The following is an 18,743-nucleotide window of genomic DNA, read 5'->3' on the forward strand; positions in this document are numbered from 1 at the left end:
TTAGATAGATTGATGGATACTTTATTAATCCCGTGGGAAATTTAGATTATCCATTAGCTTATACATTTATACACTTATACACCTCACCGACATACATACATAAATCACAGAAACTAAGGACAACATATTACAGATACATGAATGGGTCTGACCTTATGCTACAGAATACAGTGATTGTGTCAGTGTCAGTACGAAAGTGTTCTTGTGCTGCCGGAGTGGATAGTACAAAAAACTTAGTGATGTGGGTACATGTAGGAGGAGTAAATATTATTAATACGTCTTGAGAAGATGGATCAGATCAGATCTGAAACCTCCCGAGTGAGACTCAGGATTCTTCCTATGTGGAATGTGTCTCGGATTCGTTGAATCTGTGTTTCTCTCTCTCGTGGAAAACCCAAAACAATAGAACATCTGTTTTGCTTATGTCTCATGTGAAGTCCTTACTATGCCAGAATGGTCTCATTTAACCAGTGTGTCCCTGGAGCCTTTTAAAACAACCACATGCTTACGTCCTAATTGTCCTCGTGATGGTTTGGATATTAAAACGTTTCCAGACCCACAAGCAGGAAGTGAACGACACAAGAAGAACACAATCATGTAACACGCTCAAACTGTCTTTTCTCTAAGTAACATTGTCTGGATTTAATCGGCCAAAATAGAGATGCATCCTCATAATGTTATTCCCAGGGAATCCCAAAGAGTTCATCAGCATTCTGTGAGCGTCTCTGAACAGAAGTTTCTTCCAGAGGCGTTTTGGTTGAGTCAGTCACATAATCTGCATTATACAACAGAAGCATCGCTGCTATTTCCGTGGCTGCGGTAAAAGATCTGAAGACAGAATAATGTGAACAAAGTGTTTGATTTATTTTCAGTCTTGTTCATATAGGAGATCAGAGCCGATGATAAAAGCCTGCGGGCCCCAGGGTGACATCTTCCTTCTGGATGCAGCGTTTCCGACGTGATGTGATTTATGTTCCGCTCCAGCTGTGAATCAGAATCTCCGGCGCTGACACAAAGAGGCAGAGCTGCTTCCTCAGCGGCTTTGGTCTCAGTGCTTTAGATGTGGCTGTCGCACAACTGGTCATATGGAGGAAATTGTTTATAATCCTCGGCCATGAGCCTTAAAGAGAAAGACCAATTACACATATAGAAATTCACTCATTTCGCTAATTGGACGAGTTTTGGACCAAAGAGTTTCTGCTCAGGAGAAAGTTAAAGTCTGTGAAGTCTGTGCAAACAACCTGTTTTTATATATGTTTAAAGATTATGTATATAGAGTGTTTTACACTTGGCTGAGGTGGAATGTGTGAATGCAAGAAGTGTTACTCTGACTCAGGCTGCAACTTTGTGTGTGTGTCTGTGTGTGTCTGTGTGTGTGTGCACCACCATGTCCAAAACTTACGTCGCTGACCAAATCAAAACACTGTTAGGTATCATGCTTCTTTCCTGCCCCTCCCCCCTATACATGTGTATATCTCTGTGTGCCAATTTATTTTGTGGACACAAGTTTGTTGTGTGTGAGTTCCATTAGTTGTCTGTGCTCATCAGACTCATCCTGTCCGTCTCAGAGTTGCCGGGACAGGATCGGACGCCGAGCTCGTCTCCAGAACCATATTGAGAAGCATGAATCAGAAGCATGAAGCTCTAATGAAGCAGCTTCTCTGAGCAGCTCCCTCATCTGTTGTGGTCCCAGGCCTCGTTTAGAAAAGGGTCGAGTTCTGCAGGGTAGGTTTGGATAATCTGGTGTGAGGCCCATACACCACGGGCGAGCCCTGAGACAAGGAAACCCTTGTTCCCCTCGGAGCGTCCCCCCAAAACCCACCAGCACCACCGCCCCCCCGTTGTCCCCCGTCTCCTGTACGATGCTGCATGATTGAGTTGAACGTCAAACCTCCAGCTGGCAGCTGACCGGGGGATGACCTCATCGTCAGGTCGGGGTCAAAGGTGACGGTGGACATCTGTGGGGAGACCCAATTCCTGTCCTCCAAGGTCGTGGTTCTTACGATGTCGGGGAACTCGTCTCGCTTTGTTGTGACGTCCTGAACCGACCGAGAGATCGAAGCCAATCAAAGCTTTTTGAATGACTCGGTATCAGCTGCGTACGAGGTTCTGTTTACTGGGTTTCAGTCTCGATGCAGCTGGTTCTGTGCATCAGACTGAACTGCTCCGGGCTACATGGTGTTAAACAGTCACAAGAAGAAGTTTGTTCCTTTCTTTAGTTCTGCAGGAAAACAACCAGATGAGATGATGCTCGTCTTGCAGCAGAAACACCAGCAGAGTTCATTCTTCAAACCAGTCAGAGGAAAAACCAGTTCCCAGTGAACCCACTGTAAATTACCTGGAGAACAAATGACCAGTTTCTGCTCTCCTGGACTCAGGAACAGTGTCTTAGACTTGTTTACTTACACTCTGTAGTAAAAGTACCCTCAGTGTGTACTTCTGTATTCGCGTTATATATTTTAATTCCACAAAGTTTCAAGATTTATTAAAATAACATTAGGCCTTAATACTAGAAATCTAACAAGGTCTAATGCCCAATTACCACAGCAGCTCAGGGTTTTCTCTTCATCTCTTTCCTTCCCAGCTTCACTCGAACACAGAAACAGCAACAACACATTTGACATTTAATATAAAAACACACATTCAGGACTCATGGACTCACACCTCGGCAAAGTGAACACAATCCTCGGAACTGAATCCCCCGATGAAGGCCTGGTGGCAGCTGTGCACTGAGCCGTGAGAAACTGAATGTGACTGTACATGACCACAGTGTCACTTACCCCCCCCCCCAGGAGTCTGGGACTACGTTTTGGTTGGTATTGCATTCACCTGATTGGTTCTTATCAGGCGCAGGTTGTGTCTTTACTGTGTGTGATGAACCAGGAGCTTCTGATCAGCTCCTCACGTCCATGGAGCTGATGATCCTGTTCCTGAACATGATGCTTTGCCTAAAGACATAGGTGCTAAACTAATTATCTGCTATCGTGTGCACTTTATGTTTGATGGATAAACTTACTATTTAATAAAGTCTTTCAATGTTTGCTTTTATATTTTAGCAAGGACTGACAGGTCTGCTGTGCCTGGTTAGGTTGAGATATGATTGGATGATGATTGGATGATGATTGGGCGATTCAGTAAAGACTCAGTTAACTACATCTATTTGAAATAACTCAGACCATCGATTGAGTCTCGATTTGAAACATATCTCTGGTGACTCGTCGAAGCAGCTTCATCGTGTTCAGCTGGTGAAAAGTGTCTCGTTGTTCCGAGCTGTGATCGACACCTGATGTGTTGCAGAGTCGGCTCCTGGCTGAAGTGTGCTCAACACTTTGAGAATAGATTGCAGAAGAGCTGAGCTAACAAGTGAGTGTAGATACTTGTGAAGAGGCTCGTTGGTCTCTTGAAGGGAGAGAAACACTTCGCTGCATTGATCTGCTATTGAGAAGAATCTCTCAGAGAGTCGGGAGGAATCTGGGCGGGCGGCGGAATACATAACGTCAAATATATTCATGAAGCATATTCAGGATTCAATATGTCCACATATTCAAAACCTGCAGGTGACGAGTGTCCAACAGCTTCATGTGACATCCAGATAATCTATGCATCACAGAGAACGAGTGACAGCAGAGAAATCACTGAGAACATTCACTGAATCTGTGATGAGACTCTTACTGTTCAGCTCACCGGTTTAAAATGATACTAGAAGCTTTAAATGACACATCTGACAACTGGAATATCATCTTATCTTATATTGTATTATATATTCATATACATATTACAGATCTGATGTTTTATAATAACAGATCTGAACCCTCGGTGATGAAACTCATCTGTTTGGATTTGATTAGATCGGGTGATGGAGGCAGAGACTTGCTGCGCTTCAGTGGATCTACATCTCTTTACATATTCAACCTTTTGGATTTATGTTTTCATATGTAGTTATTTTAATTTAAAATGTGGCTCCAGCCCATGTGTCCTGGGTCATTTCAGACGCCAGATTATGAAGATACAGATCTGCACGTGAACGTATTGAGCGATGAATATCGTTTCCACTGGGACATGCAGAACATTCAGTGTCAGTTTTACAGGATTTCTGCTTCGGTGACATTAATGATAACACGGTACTGTACTTAAGAATTTCCATTTATTCCTTCCACATACTTCAATCCAATAAATCAGAAGTAATGTCTGTATTTTGTATATTTATTTGACAGCTTAAGTTACTTTTAGAATAAGGATTTTAAACGATGGATGATAATGTAAAAGACATGTCTCCACATGTTCTCTGTAAAGTGTCCTCAGTGGATTACATTCACAGTTCACTGTAAAACGTGTTAATGTGTATATGTGCTCATGTATGCATGTGACAAACTAAGCAAACACGGGCCTGTAATGTCCCTGTTCTATAACCTCACACTCTGTAGATCTGTGTCCCGGTCCAGGGTCAATATTTGCGTGGTGAGGTAAGTGAGTGCAGACAGGCAGCAGATCCTGCATGTTCCTCAGTGCACAGCACACAGCCTCCTATAGCACCGCCCCCCCAGCCCGGCCTCAGGGGACAGTTACACAAGCAGGCCACGCGAGGACACATGGACGCAGAGACACGTACATTACCAGGACAGCCAATCACGTGCAGGCACAGGCGCAGTCACGACGTATAGGAAAATGCATCAGGGAATGCACATGCAAGGGAATTAGGGCAACAACACACACACACACACGCAGAAGGGATTATTCACACGCACACAGGCAGACACGCACACGCACACGGTAGTTGTGTGTGTTGAGCATGAGGACAAGGCTGTTGTATGTAAGGAATTCTCTATCGCACACACACATCAGCCCACTTGTCAGACTGCGAGCACGGTATAGGTGACCTTGGATGGCGTAAGCTTTGCCAGCAGTTGAACCAAGACCAAGACAGAGGGGGGGAGGGAGGGAGCATGAACAGATTGGAAGTGGTGCCGGTGCAGGAGGGACAAAGAATGAGGATGGTGACAGATTAGCAGGCAGAACCTTGGAAGGAATGAAGAACACGAGGGAGAGGATGAAGAGGAAGAGCAGCGGGTGGAGGTGTGGAGAGAAATGAAAAGTGAGAGAAGTGAACTCTGCTCAATCTGCCAAAAAGAGAAGAGAGAGTCCGTCTCTGCTGTTCAGCCAATCAGAGACAGAACATCTCCCCCCTTTGTGCAGCAAATACATCCATACATCATCCTACACACACACACACACACACACACACACACACACACACACACACACACAGACACACACACCCTGCAGTGCCAGAGAGGAGGTGGTTACAGAGTGATGAAGGAGGAACACAGGGAGATGAAACAGGGAGATATGAGGAGGGAAGTTATCCAAAGAAAAAACGTGTAGCAGGAAAAAAAAAGGAAAGATAAAAGCTAATTATTTATGAACGCCATTCAAGGCATTGTGGGTAATGTTTCCTCTTGTTCATTTTTCATTCCATCCATCCGTGACGCTGTGCTACACGCAAACATTCATCAATCTCCATTTTGTGTTTGTTGTTTTGGACCCAAATGGAGGGAACTTGTTTTAGATTAATCAATTTGTGTTGAGCTGGATCTTATGAAGACGAATGCGTGTTAGTGGCATGTTGGTGGCGTGCTATTGGCGTGCTCCAGCCTCTTCAGCGTGTGTAGTTACCTTCTGAGCAAGGCTGGCTGAGCAATAAACGCTTTCAATTCCACTCCAGCCGCTTCTCTTCATCAGGCGCCGGCGCGAAAAGCTGAAAATGAGAATCTCTTCATTCACCGCATGGACGAGGTTAAAACTTGCAGTTCAGAGCAGTGGCCTCGGAAAACTCTCCTTTATTTTATTACTACTCTTCTTTATGCTTATTCACGGCTCACTTGACCAGCTGCGCTGCAGACGGATACAAATAAAAAAGTGACAAATTATCTCCTCAGAAGGTTAAAGTGAAACCAGCAAAATGAGACGATGAATGTTATTATCACACTCTGGATCTGTTCTGCTACGTTTTCACATATTATTTATGATCTAATATCTGTAGATTCACCTGGTGTCCACAGTCCAGCTGCAACATGTTCACACAGCAGACACATCTCATTAACTGCTTAATGAAGCACAGTTAATACGTTTACTTTAACTATATAACCACAGGTGTTAACTAAGACCACAGAACTGACACTGACAGATAATTTCAACCTGAGTTCTGCTCTGCTCTCGTCTGACGTGTCCTCATCACCCGGTGAGAACGTCTCTCTGTGTGTTTCTACACTAAACAGTCCTGAGGCTCAATCATTCTATTCACTCTCTCTCTTTCTTCTTCTTGAAGCCCTGCAGGTGTTCCTGTCCCTGCTCTCTGGCTGCAGGTTGAGTCAAACCTGTTCTGATAATAGATCCACAGGCAGCGTGAACTCTCTCACTCCTCCGGGTCCCGAGCACACAGAGGACAACATGTCCCAATTAGTATTTCAGTACAGGAGAAAATTAGCCACATTCTGCGAAACTGGTTAATTTATAGAAATGTGTTAATTTGCATTTGAGCACACGTCACTTCCACCTTCATTCATTCAACGCTGATTGGCTTTCGGGACATTTCATCTTTCATCTCCAGTGAGTGAAGTCGTGTCTCACAGACAAACTGGAAGAGCAGCATTCTGTGTAAGGACACAACAAACTGGAAGAGTAAAGATCCATAAATTCAGCTCTCAGGGTTTAATTTCATTATTTGCAGGTTTGAATAAAACATTAACACGAGTTATCAGCGTCCGTGGTGTTTTCTGCGTTGTTCCATTATGAGAGACAGTTCCACATAAGTGGCTTCAATTTCACTGTAGAGGTGGATGATGTTACTACAAGAGACGAGTCGGCTGTTGTGGAATCATCGGAGCGTGAAAAACACACACACACACACAAACACTCGCACACACACACACACACACACACACACACACACACACACACACACACACACACACACACACACACACACACACACACACACCAAAAGCAGATGAAATAAAATTAGAATTCAAATTAAGCTACATATACTCGTGTCCCAAAGCGAACAGCGCTCACTCCTGGAACATCAAAACATATTTTTAATACTTTCACAGATTTCCAGACTTTTTTTGGGGGTGGTGGGGGAGGAATTCTAATTAAAGAAGCCGTATCATTTACATGTTGTTAGCTCATTGGTTCTGTGATATTAAATCAGGTCCGTGTGGAGGCATCCGTGTGTATTAATCAAGTTGTAAAAATTTCATTAAAGCTCGTGTTTTGTACCAGAGAGATTCTTCATTTGCATGACATTACTGTGAAATGGAAATTATAACGAGTGCGACTGGTTGTGCGGCTGAACTCGCCCCCCCCCCTCCTGAGTGGACTGTGGTTTTGGTCCACGCTGTCCTACAGATCGTCTTTCTGTCCTCAGCGTTAATCATCTCAGACCCTCCAGTCACTGATCATGTGTCCTAACCTACATACCAGCTTCCCCCTCTGTATTTACTCAACCTGCGTATGTCATATTGCATATACATCCTGGAGTCACATGGTTCCTGAACGGCAGCGAGCGCGTCTCCGCCCCCCCGCAGTCCGCACGGCGGGAGAGCAACTCCACACTTAACAGGCCGGACGTGGACCGAATATTAATTCATATATAACGGATATCTTCACATGAGACTCCAGCTACATTCTGATGTGATTCCTCATTTTACGGAATTATGAAGACTTGTCTTTGTTCTATTTAATTTATCTTTATAGAATAAGACTGCGTGGACACACACGTTGTCTTGGTGGATATGGGAACTGTCGCAGATTGTTTTAATATCATCGTCTCCTCATGTTGCATGATAGTAAAATGCAGAGTTTAACTGCATTTTACTTAAAGATTTTGTACTTATTGTTGAAACTCGTGGCAAAATGAGCAATTTGAACATAACTTTATTGAGCTTGTGTTATGAGGTCATCCCTGAAGATTTATACATCAAATGTTAAATATCAAACCTTGATTGCTCCGTGGTTTTCAACTTCTTGCAACTTTTACAAGGAAATATCAGCTTTCTGCAGAAGGTCACATGACACCAAGTATCACATGAATTCACATCATAAATCTAGTTCCTTTGTTATTTCCTTGTTTCTCACATGTTTCCTTGTAAGACCAACAGTTTTCAGCTGCTGATTTTCAGACAGTTTCAAAAGAGAGAAGGTTGAATTCAGACGTGTGAACTGTCAGAGAACTATTCATTAACCCCCCCGGTGAGAACAGCACTCAACCCAAACACAGCTGGGATATTATCAGCCGGTAGCAACGGTTTACTTCCCTCAGTCTATAGAACTCAATGCATTGCTGAACAGGTTCCTCCAGGTCCGTGGTGTTAGGTTTCCTGTCTCAGCCTCAGAGCTTCACATGCACAGCTTCACGTGCACAGCTTCACTCCACAGTGCCACACGCTGATGGAAAGATACATGAACCCAAACCTACAGCTCAGATACAAATGTGTTCATGTTCAGTTACACTCACAGATTGTTCTATTGTCTTTGTTCGTGCTCGTTTGTGAAATCAGATCTTTGTAAATACTGCGAAAAGAACATTTATTTAGCATCTGACGGTCGAAGGGTTTATATCCTCCTCACTGTTTGGAAGTCAGAAGGTCTTACACACACACACACACACACACACACACATTTGGCTTAAAACCAGCAGTCGTCCCTGCAGAGTGTGTGTAGGCGGGGGGGTGGTGGGTGTTTTTTCCAGCCTCCAAATCCATACTCTTCCAAAAAATCCTAGAGGAGTCATGATAAAACACAACAACCTTCGATAAGAATGCAGCGTGACCTCATCGCTACCTGCTGCCAAATACTAAGCCGGCCAAGTGGCTGCTCACCACACACACACACACACACACACACACACACACACACACACACACACACACACACACACACACACACACACACACACACACACACACACACACGTGCACACACACACACACGTGCACACTGATCAGCTGCCAGCTGGTTGTGCCAGCCTCTTATAGGAGAAGACAAGTCAGCAGGTTCAGAGACAATAAAAGCAACACGCTGATAGTTTATTGATAATCTTTGGTTTCCAGTCTCCTCTGAAGTTTCAGGTCAGAGTCAGAAAACGACAGGCGGCCGAGTCACTTGCCAAGGTCCTACTAAATATATACGCGTGTTTATTATATAGATATATATTTAGTATTGGATAAGTATAGTTGCCTTTCCAGTTTTCACATCTTTATATCTGCAGACATGCTTCTATATGTCTTTAATTATCTGGTCTGATTTTCCAAAGACTTAAATCCCTGAAAACTACAAAACCAATCTGAAAAAATTGAATTACTCAATCAGATGAATTTAGAAACTGACCACACTGACCACAGCTCATCCGCCTGGTTCCTGAATATCTGGGCTGGAATTTTTTGGTCATCTCTTTAGACCACAGAGTGACCACCAGACCCCCCCCCCCCTCTTTTTACTTTTCATCTCTTGTCTCCTCCTCCTCGGCCAAGTGGTCACTAATTTGGACAGCGGCCGGTCATTTATTTATTTTTTTGGACTTCGCAGCTAATTTGGCAGCCGGCAGCGGTGATAACAGGCTGCACTGTAAATCTGTCACAGCCCCCAATGGGGGGGGGGGTTACAGAATGATGCATATTGTTAGAAATGACTCTCTGCTCTCATCCCACTCGCTCTCCTTCCATCTTCCTTCATCACATTAATCTGGACGTCTCTTTCATTTGTCGTTTCCTGCTGTTGCTTCATCCGAGTCTCCGGTGTTTGCCTCAGAGATGTGTGTGTTGGAGGAAGAGGAGGGTTGTGTGTTTGGAGGAAGAGGACGGTTGTGTGTTTGTTGTTGTTTGTCACAGAATAGAATTAAAGACAGCAGAGGGACAGATGGGTAAATGTGCTGATATCAAGATCAAGATTTCTAGTTTTATCAAACAAGAAGGATATTTCCAGGAACATATACATGTATTTATGTATATATGTACACGTTTGTACATATAAATATACAATTTATATACATGTTTATATATGAATATACAAACATGTATGTATTGTTTAGTGGAGCTACTAATTATGTCCAGTTTTATGCAACTTACTGTATTAACCCCCCACCCCCCCATGTGTGGGTGTAGAGTTTTAATGCATCTCATTTCATTTGAATATGTGAGTTGTGTGTTTGTGTGTGAGTTTGAATGTGTAGGAGTGTGTGTGTGTACCCGTTTTACATAGAGCCTCAAGTCACTCAGATGGAGGCTGCACAGTTGAAAAGGTTTTAGGTCTTGAATCAAGTGGTGGTTTAAGTCGGATCATGGTGACTCCCGTGTGTGTGTGTGTGTGTGTGTGTGTGTGTGTGTGTGTGTGTGTGTGTGTGTGTGTGTGTGTGTGTGTGTGTGTGTGTGTGTGTGTGTGTGTGTGTGTGTGTGTGTGTGTGTGTGTGTGTGTGTGTGTGTGTGTGTGTGTGTTTGTGTGTGTGCGCCCCATGAACCTACCTTTCCCTCATAAGGAAGATGGTCACACAAAGAGAATTATGTGCGTCTGTCAGAAACCCAACCCAAGTGCAGCTTGCACAGATGGAGACAGATTAACACGGAATGTGTGTGTGTCTGTGTGAACATTGTGTGCATTCGAATGCGGGCTGCCAACAATAGATTTTCCTCCCAGTAGCTGCTTTGCATACTGAACAAGTACTGTAGCTTTTGTGATTGCAAGAAGAACATCCCTCATTTGTTTTCTGTTCTGTCGTCCCTGCAGAGCCCGTGTGTGTGTTTGTGTTGTGCAGGGTCACAACACAAACACACACTGGAGCTTTTGTTTGCTTCTTTACATTTATCACTTGTCTGCTGCAGCATGTGTAGTATATCATTTTGCATCGCTAAACTCTAAAGAAGAAAAAGCATCATTTAGTTTGCATGTGTAAATTCTCTGTCACTTCCGATGTGCAGCCGGAGGATTTGCTGCTCAGCTGGGAAATCTGCTCTGGAAGCATTTGACGAAATTACATTTGTTAAAGAACAAAATCCAGATCCCTCGTGATTCAGAAATCTGATAGAAGCTCGAGTCCTATATGTGCTGGTAGAAGTTTTCCTGTAACAAGACGAACAATCCAGACTCTTCCAATCACCTTATATGTTATCGTCTGGGTTTGTTTCTGTGAAAGTCGTTTTTGTTCCAGGCGAATGAGAGTGTGATCTCCATGCTGTTCAGTGCCAGCTCAGTTCTGCTCTGGCTTTAATATCAAACTGTGACAGTGAAGTGTTTCTGTTCTTCACTGGGAAGTTCCATCCCATTCACGGTGGAAACCAAGCTTCCCAGATTCTCTCCTGCTGTTTTAACCTCATTGCTCCTCTTCAAGTCCTCGGCCTGAGGACTTCCTGGTCGGGTGGGAAATCGGCTCCGGGTCGTTTTCTCATAAACTCACTGTAGTCGTTAGTAGTTCTGATATTGTCGGAGAACTCTTCCAGTTATTAGCTCAGCAAACTCAACACCCGGGGAAGTTTGGTGAATTATTCCTTTGTGATTGGCCTCCCTTCCCCCTAGTGTCCAATTACAGTACTGCTCTGGATGTTCTGCTGGGGTCGCACTCTGACCTGTTGTTGTTTCTCCGCAGGTGGAACCCCTGAAGGAACCGACCTGTTCATGTCAAGAGGCCGAGCAGAGCATCGACTTCCTCAGATGGACACTGGAAAACCACCAGCATTCTACTTTTTCAAAAGACACAAGATAGAAAAAAACAGTGAAGATTGAAGCAGCACAGTTTTACCTCCCGCCATCCTCTCCTCTCGCTCTGAGCCAATCAGAGAACACCTCTTCAGCGTTCTACCTCCCAGCGAAACAGAAAAGGAAAAACAAAATCAGCAACTTATTATTTGCTCTCAGTTTCCTCTTTTTTTTCTTATTATTTTCTTCTGTTGGTGCAACATTTCTCCATTTACCTCAGGGATCTTCTCCCACTGCCTACCTCCTCCACCGAGCCAGTGACTGGAACACTCAGCGAGAACACGCCTGTGACCTTCCACTGCTGTTGCCCTGACAACCTGTATTGCCTCTCAAGCTCTCCCCACTGAGGCCGTAACAACCAGCAATGACCTTTGACCTCTCGCCACCTGCCAGCTCAGATCTGCTCACTGCATGAATTGTACTGATCCACAGTTGTAGCCTGGACCTTGGGCTAGTTCGTACCGAAAGGAAAGGTCGTGTTGCCACAAAGGCAGCTACACACTCACAGTATCCTCACCTTCTGTATAATATACCTGGAAACAATATACCTCAGCACACACATCTTCTACAAACTCACTCAGTCAAGGAAACAGAAGGGAACCCTTCCCTGTCCTGGTGCTCGACCCAGCAGGTAACACGTGCTCACCAGCCTGGTGCTTCAACCTGCCCGGTAGGCACCTCACTCCAGCATCTTCCATTTGCCTTAGAGGCAGGAGTAAAGCAGCAGTAGCGCCGGCGGCCTCCAGAGAAGCAGAGAGAGACTTCAGAACATCAACTGGCAGGAAACTTCACTCCGAGCGCTTCTCAGGCAGCAAAGTCACATCACACACGAGCCTCATGGCATAAGCCGTAGCATCCGAGGCCTTCAGAGATCTCTCAGAAGTTCCTCCTCTGCCTTGAGCTTCCTCTTCAGCCGGCGGAGCCTCCAGAGAAGTGGAGCTTCCCTCGGAGCAGGAGAAGTTCTCATTAGCTTCTCTTGCTCGTGAGGGGAAACTGCAGAGACTGAAGCACTTCCTGGCAGACTCCACTGTAAACCTTGGAGAAAGTGAGAAGAGTATACACTGAGAAGATCCATTCTCTGTACCAGCGAGGAGGAAGAGGAGGAGGGGGAAGCAGTACGAGTAAAGAGAAGAATGCAGCGGTGAGTTGTGTTTTCTTTTGTTGTTCATCAGCATGTGTCCTTCTCCTCTTTCTTCTCCTTGTTGACAGGATGTGAAGAAGATCTCAGTCATATCGTTCACATGAGCAGGATCCAGGTGATTTGTTCCCTGCTCACGTCACTTGCCATTTTATACTAACAACAAAAGAAAAGTACTTTTTAAGTTTCCCTATTTCTATATCTTTGTGTCTAACTGACATTTAACTGGCATTTCTGCCTTATTAAATGATACAGAGCAGAGACAGTCGGGTATTACGAGAGATGGAAGGAGCTCTGAGCTGAAAAGGTCATTAACTGAATCTGAGCGTCTTACAACTCACGTCTGAGCGGAGGAGCCTCAAATAGAAAATGAGAGTTCAGTAAAATAAAAAGTTTGACGCTTGACGAAGCCTCAAAGTGAGTGATCAAGAAGTGTCGAGATTTGACTTAACGACTCCACTAAAAAGTAAGTTGCTCAAATTTACTACCCCCTGCCGTGAAGATTTTATTTTTAGAACATCCCTTAAATGTATTTTAACATTTCTCTAATAGGTTTTTTTTTACTGCCTCATTTTGAATATACGGCTCAATAAAGTCAACAGGAAAAGGTCCCATCAATCAAAGAGGATGACCTCCGACCTGGAGTCTGCAGGTTTCTCACTGACCACAAACTGCATCCGGACCCAGAGACACTTTGACCTTCAGTCCGAACATCAGGCAGGAGAAAGAAAGCTGAAATGATCCGTGTTCCATCACCTGTGGAACCTTCCCTCTCAGTCATGAGACCGTTGTTCGATCCCCGCTCACAGATCACGCTCCTGCTTTATAACGAGCCTGTTCTCTAAACTCTGATATCATGCAGCACTTTGGTGTCGTGGTCACACAATGTTCTCTTTCTGTGAGAATGGAGAGAGAGAAGGGAGGAGAGGAGCATGTAAAGAAAGAGTGAGAGATGGAGCGAGCTGTGTGTGTGTTTAGGGGGGGGGGGTTACAGAGGACGAGCCTCACCTCAGACACCCTCTGTCCTCTGCCTCCCTCCCACAGTCCTCCAGTCTGAGTCACATGTATGTTCCCGCCTCAGCGTCATCGACAGTCTCCTCACATCTCACACTGGCCCCGCCCCCTGGTTCGTGTTGCCACGGCGATATACAGCCTGCCTCCCCCACCTGTGACTCAGATACGCCGTAATGTATAGAACGCAGAGCCGGCGTCGGCCAATCAGATCGCTGCCTTGTGTGTTATGCTGTGTGTGTGTGTGGGGACCAGTCTTTTAAAAGTAGTTTGCTGAAAGTGTTTGTGTTCAAATGTATTGATGCAAAGTGTTGTGCGTGTGTGTGTGTGTGTGTGTGTGTGTGTGTACAGGTACATGATACTGGAGCATTGAATGACTCATCCATGGGCTCTCTGAGACTATTGCTGCAATCCTGCTGTGTGTGTGTGTCTGTGTGTGTGTGTGTAAGTGTGTGTGTGTGTGTGTGTGTGTGTGTGTGTGAGTAAGTGTGACATTACTCATGTTATAGGGCAGAGTTAAATCAGTTTGAACACAGTTGGGACTTGTTCTCCTTATGGGAACAAAATGTCCCCGTCACAGTACAGCTGTTTTCAGACGTGAACAGTTGGGTTCTGAGTTCCTCTGGAGTTTCTCTGGAGTTTCTTCTGGAGTTCCTCTGGAGTTTCTTCTGGAGTTTCTCTGGAGTTCCTCTGGAGTTTCTCTGGAGTTTCTCCGGAGTTTCTCTGGAGTTTCTTCCAGACTTTGTTATTCCCAGATTAGGAAAGTAGCAGGAGAGTCTTTCCCTGGTGGTGACCATCTCTTTTAAACGTTGCTCTAACTGAGCTTTGGGACATCGGCACTAAAGAGTCAAACTCCCTCAGACTTCCAAGCGGCTGGTGACCAGGGTGGCAAAAAGTTAATCTGTGCTTTAGCTCTTTTTTATGGCAGCACACGTCTACCAGGCAGTGATCCAGCGTGTCGGCCGGTCACATGCACGGGCACATACCAGCCAGAGCCTTCATGCCTCCATAGCAACAACACAGAATTAATATTTATCCTTTAGAACTTTGCAGAGTTTGAAAATCCTCAAAGAATGAAACTACTGGGAAACGTTGATGAGCTTTCAAACTGGTTTCTGTATCCAGCTTCAAGTCATTGCTGCATCTCCACAGTTTATTTCACTGTAGTTTATAATGTACGCTAAGTTCATAATGAATCTTACTCCAAGTGGCAGGAGGAGTAGTTTGAAACAGGTTTTTTTAACGGCATATTTTTCCCTCGTTCTCGTTCATGTGTCGACCGTTTCAAACACGCACCGTCTCACTTTGTGTTAAATACAGTGAATCAGTGAGTGGAAGATGTGTGTGCGTGGGCGGGTTGTGTTCACTGTGTAACTCGACCAGTGGACCATCGCAAACAGGAGCTGGGTTTGTCAACATCTGTCCCTCCATTCAAGTGTACTTGTTCCGTGCATAATGCAAAAATCAAGTATGTGCCTGAAGTGTGTTTACCGTTATGGCACCGACACGATAGGATTTAGAATAGTTTATATTTTATGGTGGAATTGGAATTATAGAATCTAACATTTCTTATTCTTATAATTAATTACACATTTTAATGTGAAGCCTTTAAAGATTCAGCCATGAATAATTTATTGCACCAAATCTCCAAAGTACCCCGGTGCACTTTTTAAAGTGACTTGTTCCAAACGTCATGCGACAGGTTTTCTGTGGATTTATCTTAATTCAGTTGTTTCCGTCACTTCTCGTGATTCTTCACTTTTAGTTTGAGCTTTCTTATTGTTGGTATCGAGCCTGTAGAAAGTACCTGCCTCTCTTTGGAGCTTTTCGTGTTTTATCGTCTCACAGCTTTGATTCCAGTTAGATTTCCCGGGAGTTTCCTGACACTGATCAGTGCTGAGTCTAAGTGGATCGGTCTGATTCGGCTCTGCTTCCCCTTTGCTCCTGTTCAGGCTCCGTCAGGCTGCATGGGGATAATGAATGAAAAGCCTTTTTCAAGTCCATCCACAAATTCTCAGTTGAATGTGTTCTGCGGTTCTGTGTCCTCGGTTTCAGACTCTCCATCTTCTCAAAGGTCGGACCTGTCACGACGGATCGGTCAAAGTCATATTTTAACTACAGTCAAACTCTCTGTGGAGCGCAGATTAATTTCACCTTCGTTTGTGACAAGAATAAATAGATTCTGCCACTTTGAATAGAAGCTTTAAATCTTGATCGTGAACTTTCTGTCTTTCTTTATTTACATTTCATCAGTAATTAACTCACAAAGTGGCAATTAATAGCTTTTTCAAATTTTAGATTTTACACGGACAACATAACAATGTGTCTGAAACGGTTTAATAATCTAATGAATTTCTTAATTTGCTCATTTTGCATTAATGTATAAAACATAAATAAAACAAAATCCGTCTCAAAAAGTCAATAAAACACGTGTTGTAGCACAAAGGGAGGAAGTGATCTGCTCAGTTCACGTCTCATATATCAGCTCATAACATCCATTGTTTTGTACGTAAAGGAAGCTCATTATTAATTCATAGCTATGAGATATAAAAGAACAACAGATAAAAATATCTCACTTCAAGGCAAAGGAAAAACAACGGGGACAAAATGTTATGCAGAGATGAATCCGGGGTTGGATGATAAAATGTAAATGATGAGAGGAAGCAACACTTTCAGATGGAACTTGGACGACGTGCTTCACGGATCCTCACAGAAAAAACGCCTCTCCTGCTTTTATGGAAATTGCTTTTCTCTGTGTTCCCTGGGAGAGTAACTGCATCGCTGTTTATGAAAACACTGACAGGAGCCAATCAATAGTGTTGATGCAGCTACACTCCATCCCACTATCAATCCTTATCAGCTTCTCTTCTAATCCCTGGATCGGATATCAGCTCATGACTGCAGGATAAATACGCAGTTAGACGGTTTCAGACATGAACTCCAGAGAATCTCCACACAAATGGGTCAATCGCCATGAACTGATTTCAGTGAATAATGAAGCGTTTCATCAGTCACATGACGTTGTGTATGAGACACGTTTTAATCTGGCTCCACAGAGAGAAGCAGGCAGGTGTCGAACCTGAACTCTGAGGTGTGTAACGCATGTTATGTTCTGTGTAAACACATTCAGTTCCTATAAGAAGACGCTTGAGGACATTGCTCCGCACGTTACAGATCGTGAGGAATGTTCTGTGAGTCTCGTGGTTCAGAGGATGATCAGCACCTGTCACTCACGTCTGCACACGTGTAATGAGGCCAGATCACATTCTGTTCTTTTCTGTATTCACCTGGTTTCTCCTCCTGCTCCCTCACCTGAACCACTCCCTCTCTCTCTCTCTCACTTTCCTGTTACGAGTCCCCTCCATGTCTCTGACGTGTACTCCGTCCCTCTCGGGTTTCTAAACAAGCCTTTCCAACATGTCCTATATCGTCTGTTCCTTGGCTCGCCTGCAGGAGCATTGATTGAAAGTTGGAGGGACATAAAGTCCTTGGCAGCCTTCGTTTCAGTATGTCAGCATGATCCGGGCCCTGCCGTCAGCTGTCCTCATATAGAGGCTCCGCTTTACAGTAAATACATCAGCTGCAACCTGGCACTTCTCCTGCTTCATATACAGCCTGAGATCAACCTGCGGTTTGGGGTTTTACTGCTCGGCTGCAGTTTGCAGTTTGCAGTGTAGGAGCAAATCCTTTCTGAAACACACGTGTAGAGAAGTGTTAAAACTGTAGATGGGAAGTGGGACTGCAGAGAAGCATTGAGAGAGCAGCTCAAAGTTTGAAAGCTCTACGTGGTGATTTGCTGCCACGAGGCTGAAGGGTCTCAGTTGATTTCTTATTGTTAAATGAAAGAAGCAAAACTGATTGAGAGCTTTTGTAATTTCTCCGATCTCGAGCTCTCACTATAAGACGAGTAACTTCACACATAACTGGTGGTTTTTGCACCTTCTGTAAATTACCAATATTACTGTGAACATCTGAAGCTGTGATCTGCAGAATGGGAAACTCTGGGAAACGAAAGCTGGCTGCTAATGGCTGTCGCTCAAAATGCTGCTGAATCTGAGCTGCTACAGTTTTTGAGATGTGGTGTTTAATCGTAGTTTCAAGGAATCGGACGTGACAGTGAAGTGGCAGCTGCTCTCTCTGTGAAGGCTGTGAATCTTTGTTCTGTAGAAAGACGACCACTTATCCCCCCCCCCTCATTCCTTCCTCCCACATGATCATTTTCTATGACATTTCACATTTCACACACGTCCATGTTTCTGAGCTCGTCCTCTGTGACGGTTCTAATCCTCAATTTGACAGATTCTCTCCATTCTGCAGACGAGACGTCGGGAGAAGTCGTTTCTCGTGGGTTTGATTTCCTCTGCAGAGACTCTGAGACGTTCCTGCTTCTCGCTGCTCGTTCTCCAGGAGAAACTCGGGCTTTACCGAGAAGCAGATTGAGATGGATGGCTCTGTGGTGATATGGTTCATGTCTGGCTGCTCCCGCCCTCGCCTGTTCCCGTGGAGACGCCCCCTTTCTATGCAGCTGTTCAGGGTTGATTAGTAGTCAATCTTCTGGCTGCTGATTCCTGCAGTGTCACATGTCCCCGCCCCCCCCCCGCATACTGTGTCCTTGTATATGACATACGGGTCTACTGCTGCTCTCAATCACAGCAATAAATAGACATGTGAAGACATAAGTGGGACACTACTGCGACTCAGAGACACAATAAACATGCTGCATGCTGTGCTAAACAAACACACACACACACACACACACACACACACACACACACACACACACACACACACACACACACACACACACACACACACACACACACACACACACACACACACACACAACACA

The 18,743-nt window shown here is 44.5% G+C and overlaps 1 protein-coding gene across 1 annotated transcript in view; it reads left to right on the plus strand.

Moving 5' to 3' along the window:
* Positions 1-18,743, plus strand: part of LOC133023357 (thyroid hormone receptor alpha) — a 60,423-nt gene that overhangs the window by 13,148 nt on the left and 28,532 nt on the right. Inside the window, exon 3 of the mRNA XM_061090380.1 lies at positions 11,636-12,886. The gene's annotated coding sequence lies outside the window, so the exon portion shown is untranslated. The remainder of the gene's footprint in view (positions 1-11,635; positions 12,887-18,743) is intronic.

The sequence above is a fragment of the Limanda limanda genome, chromosome 17 (assembly GCF_963576545.1).
Source record: "Limanda limanda chromosome 17, fLimLim1.1, whole genome shotgun sequence".
NCBI lineage: Eukaryota > Metazoa > Chordata > Actinopteri > Pleuronectiformes > Pleuronectidae > Limanda > Limanda limanda.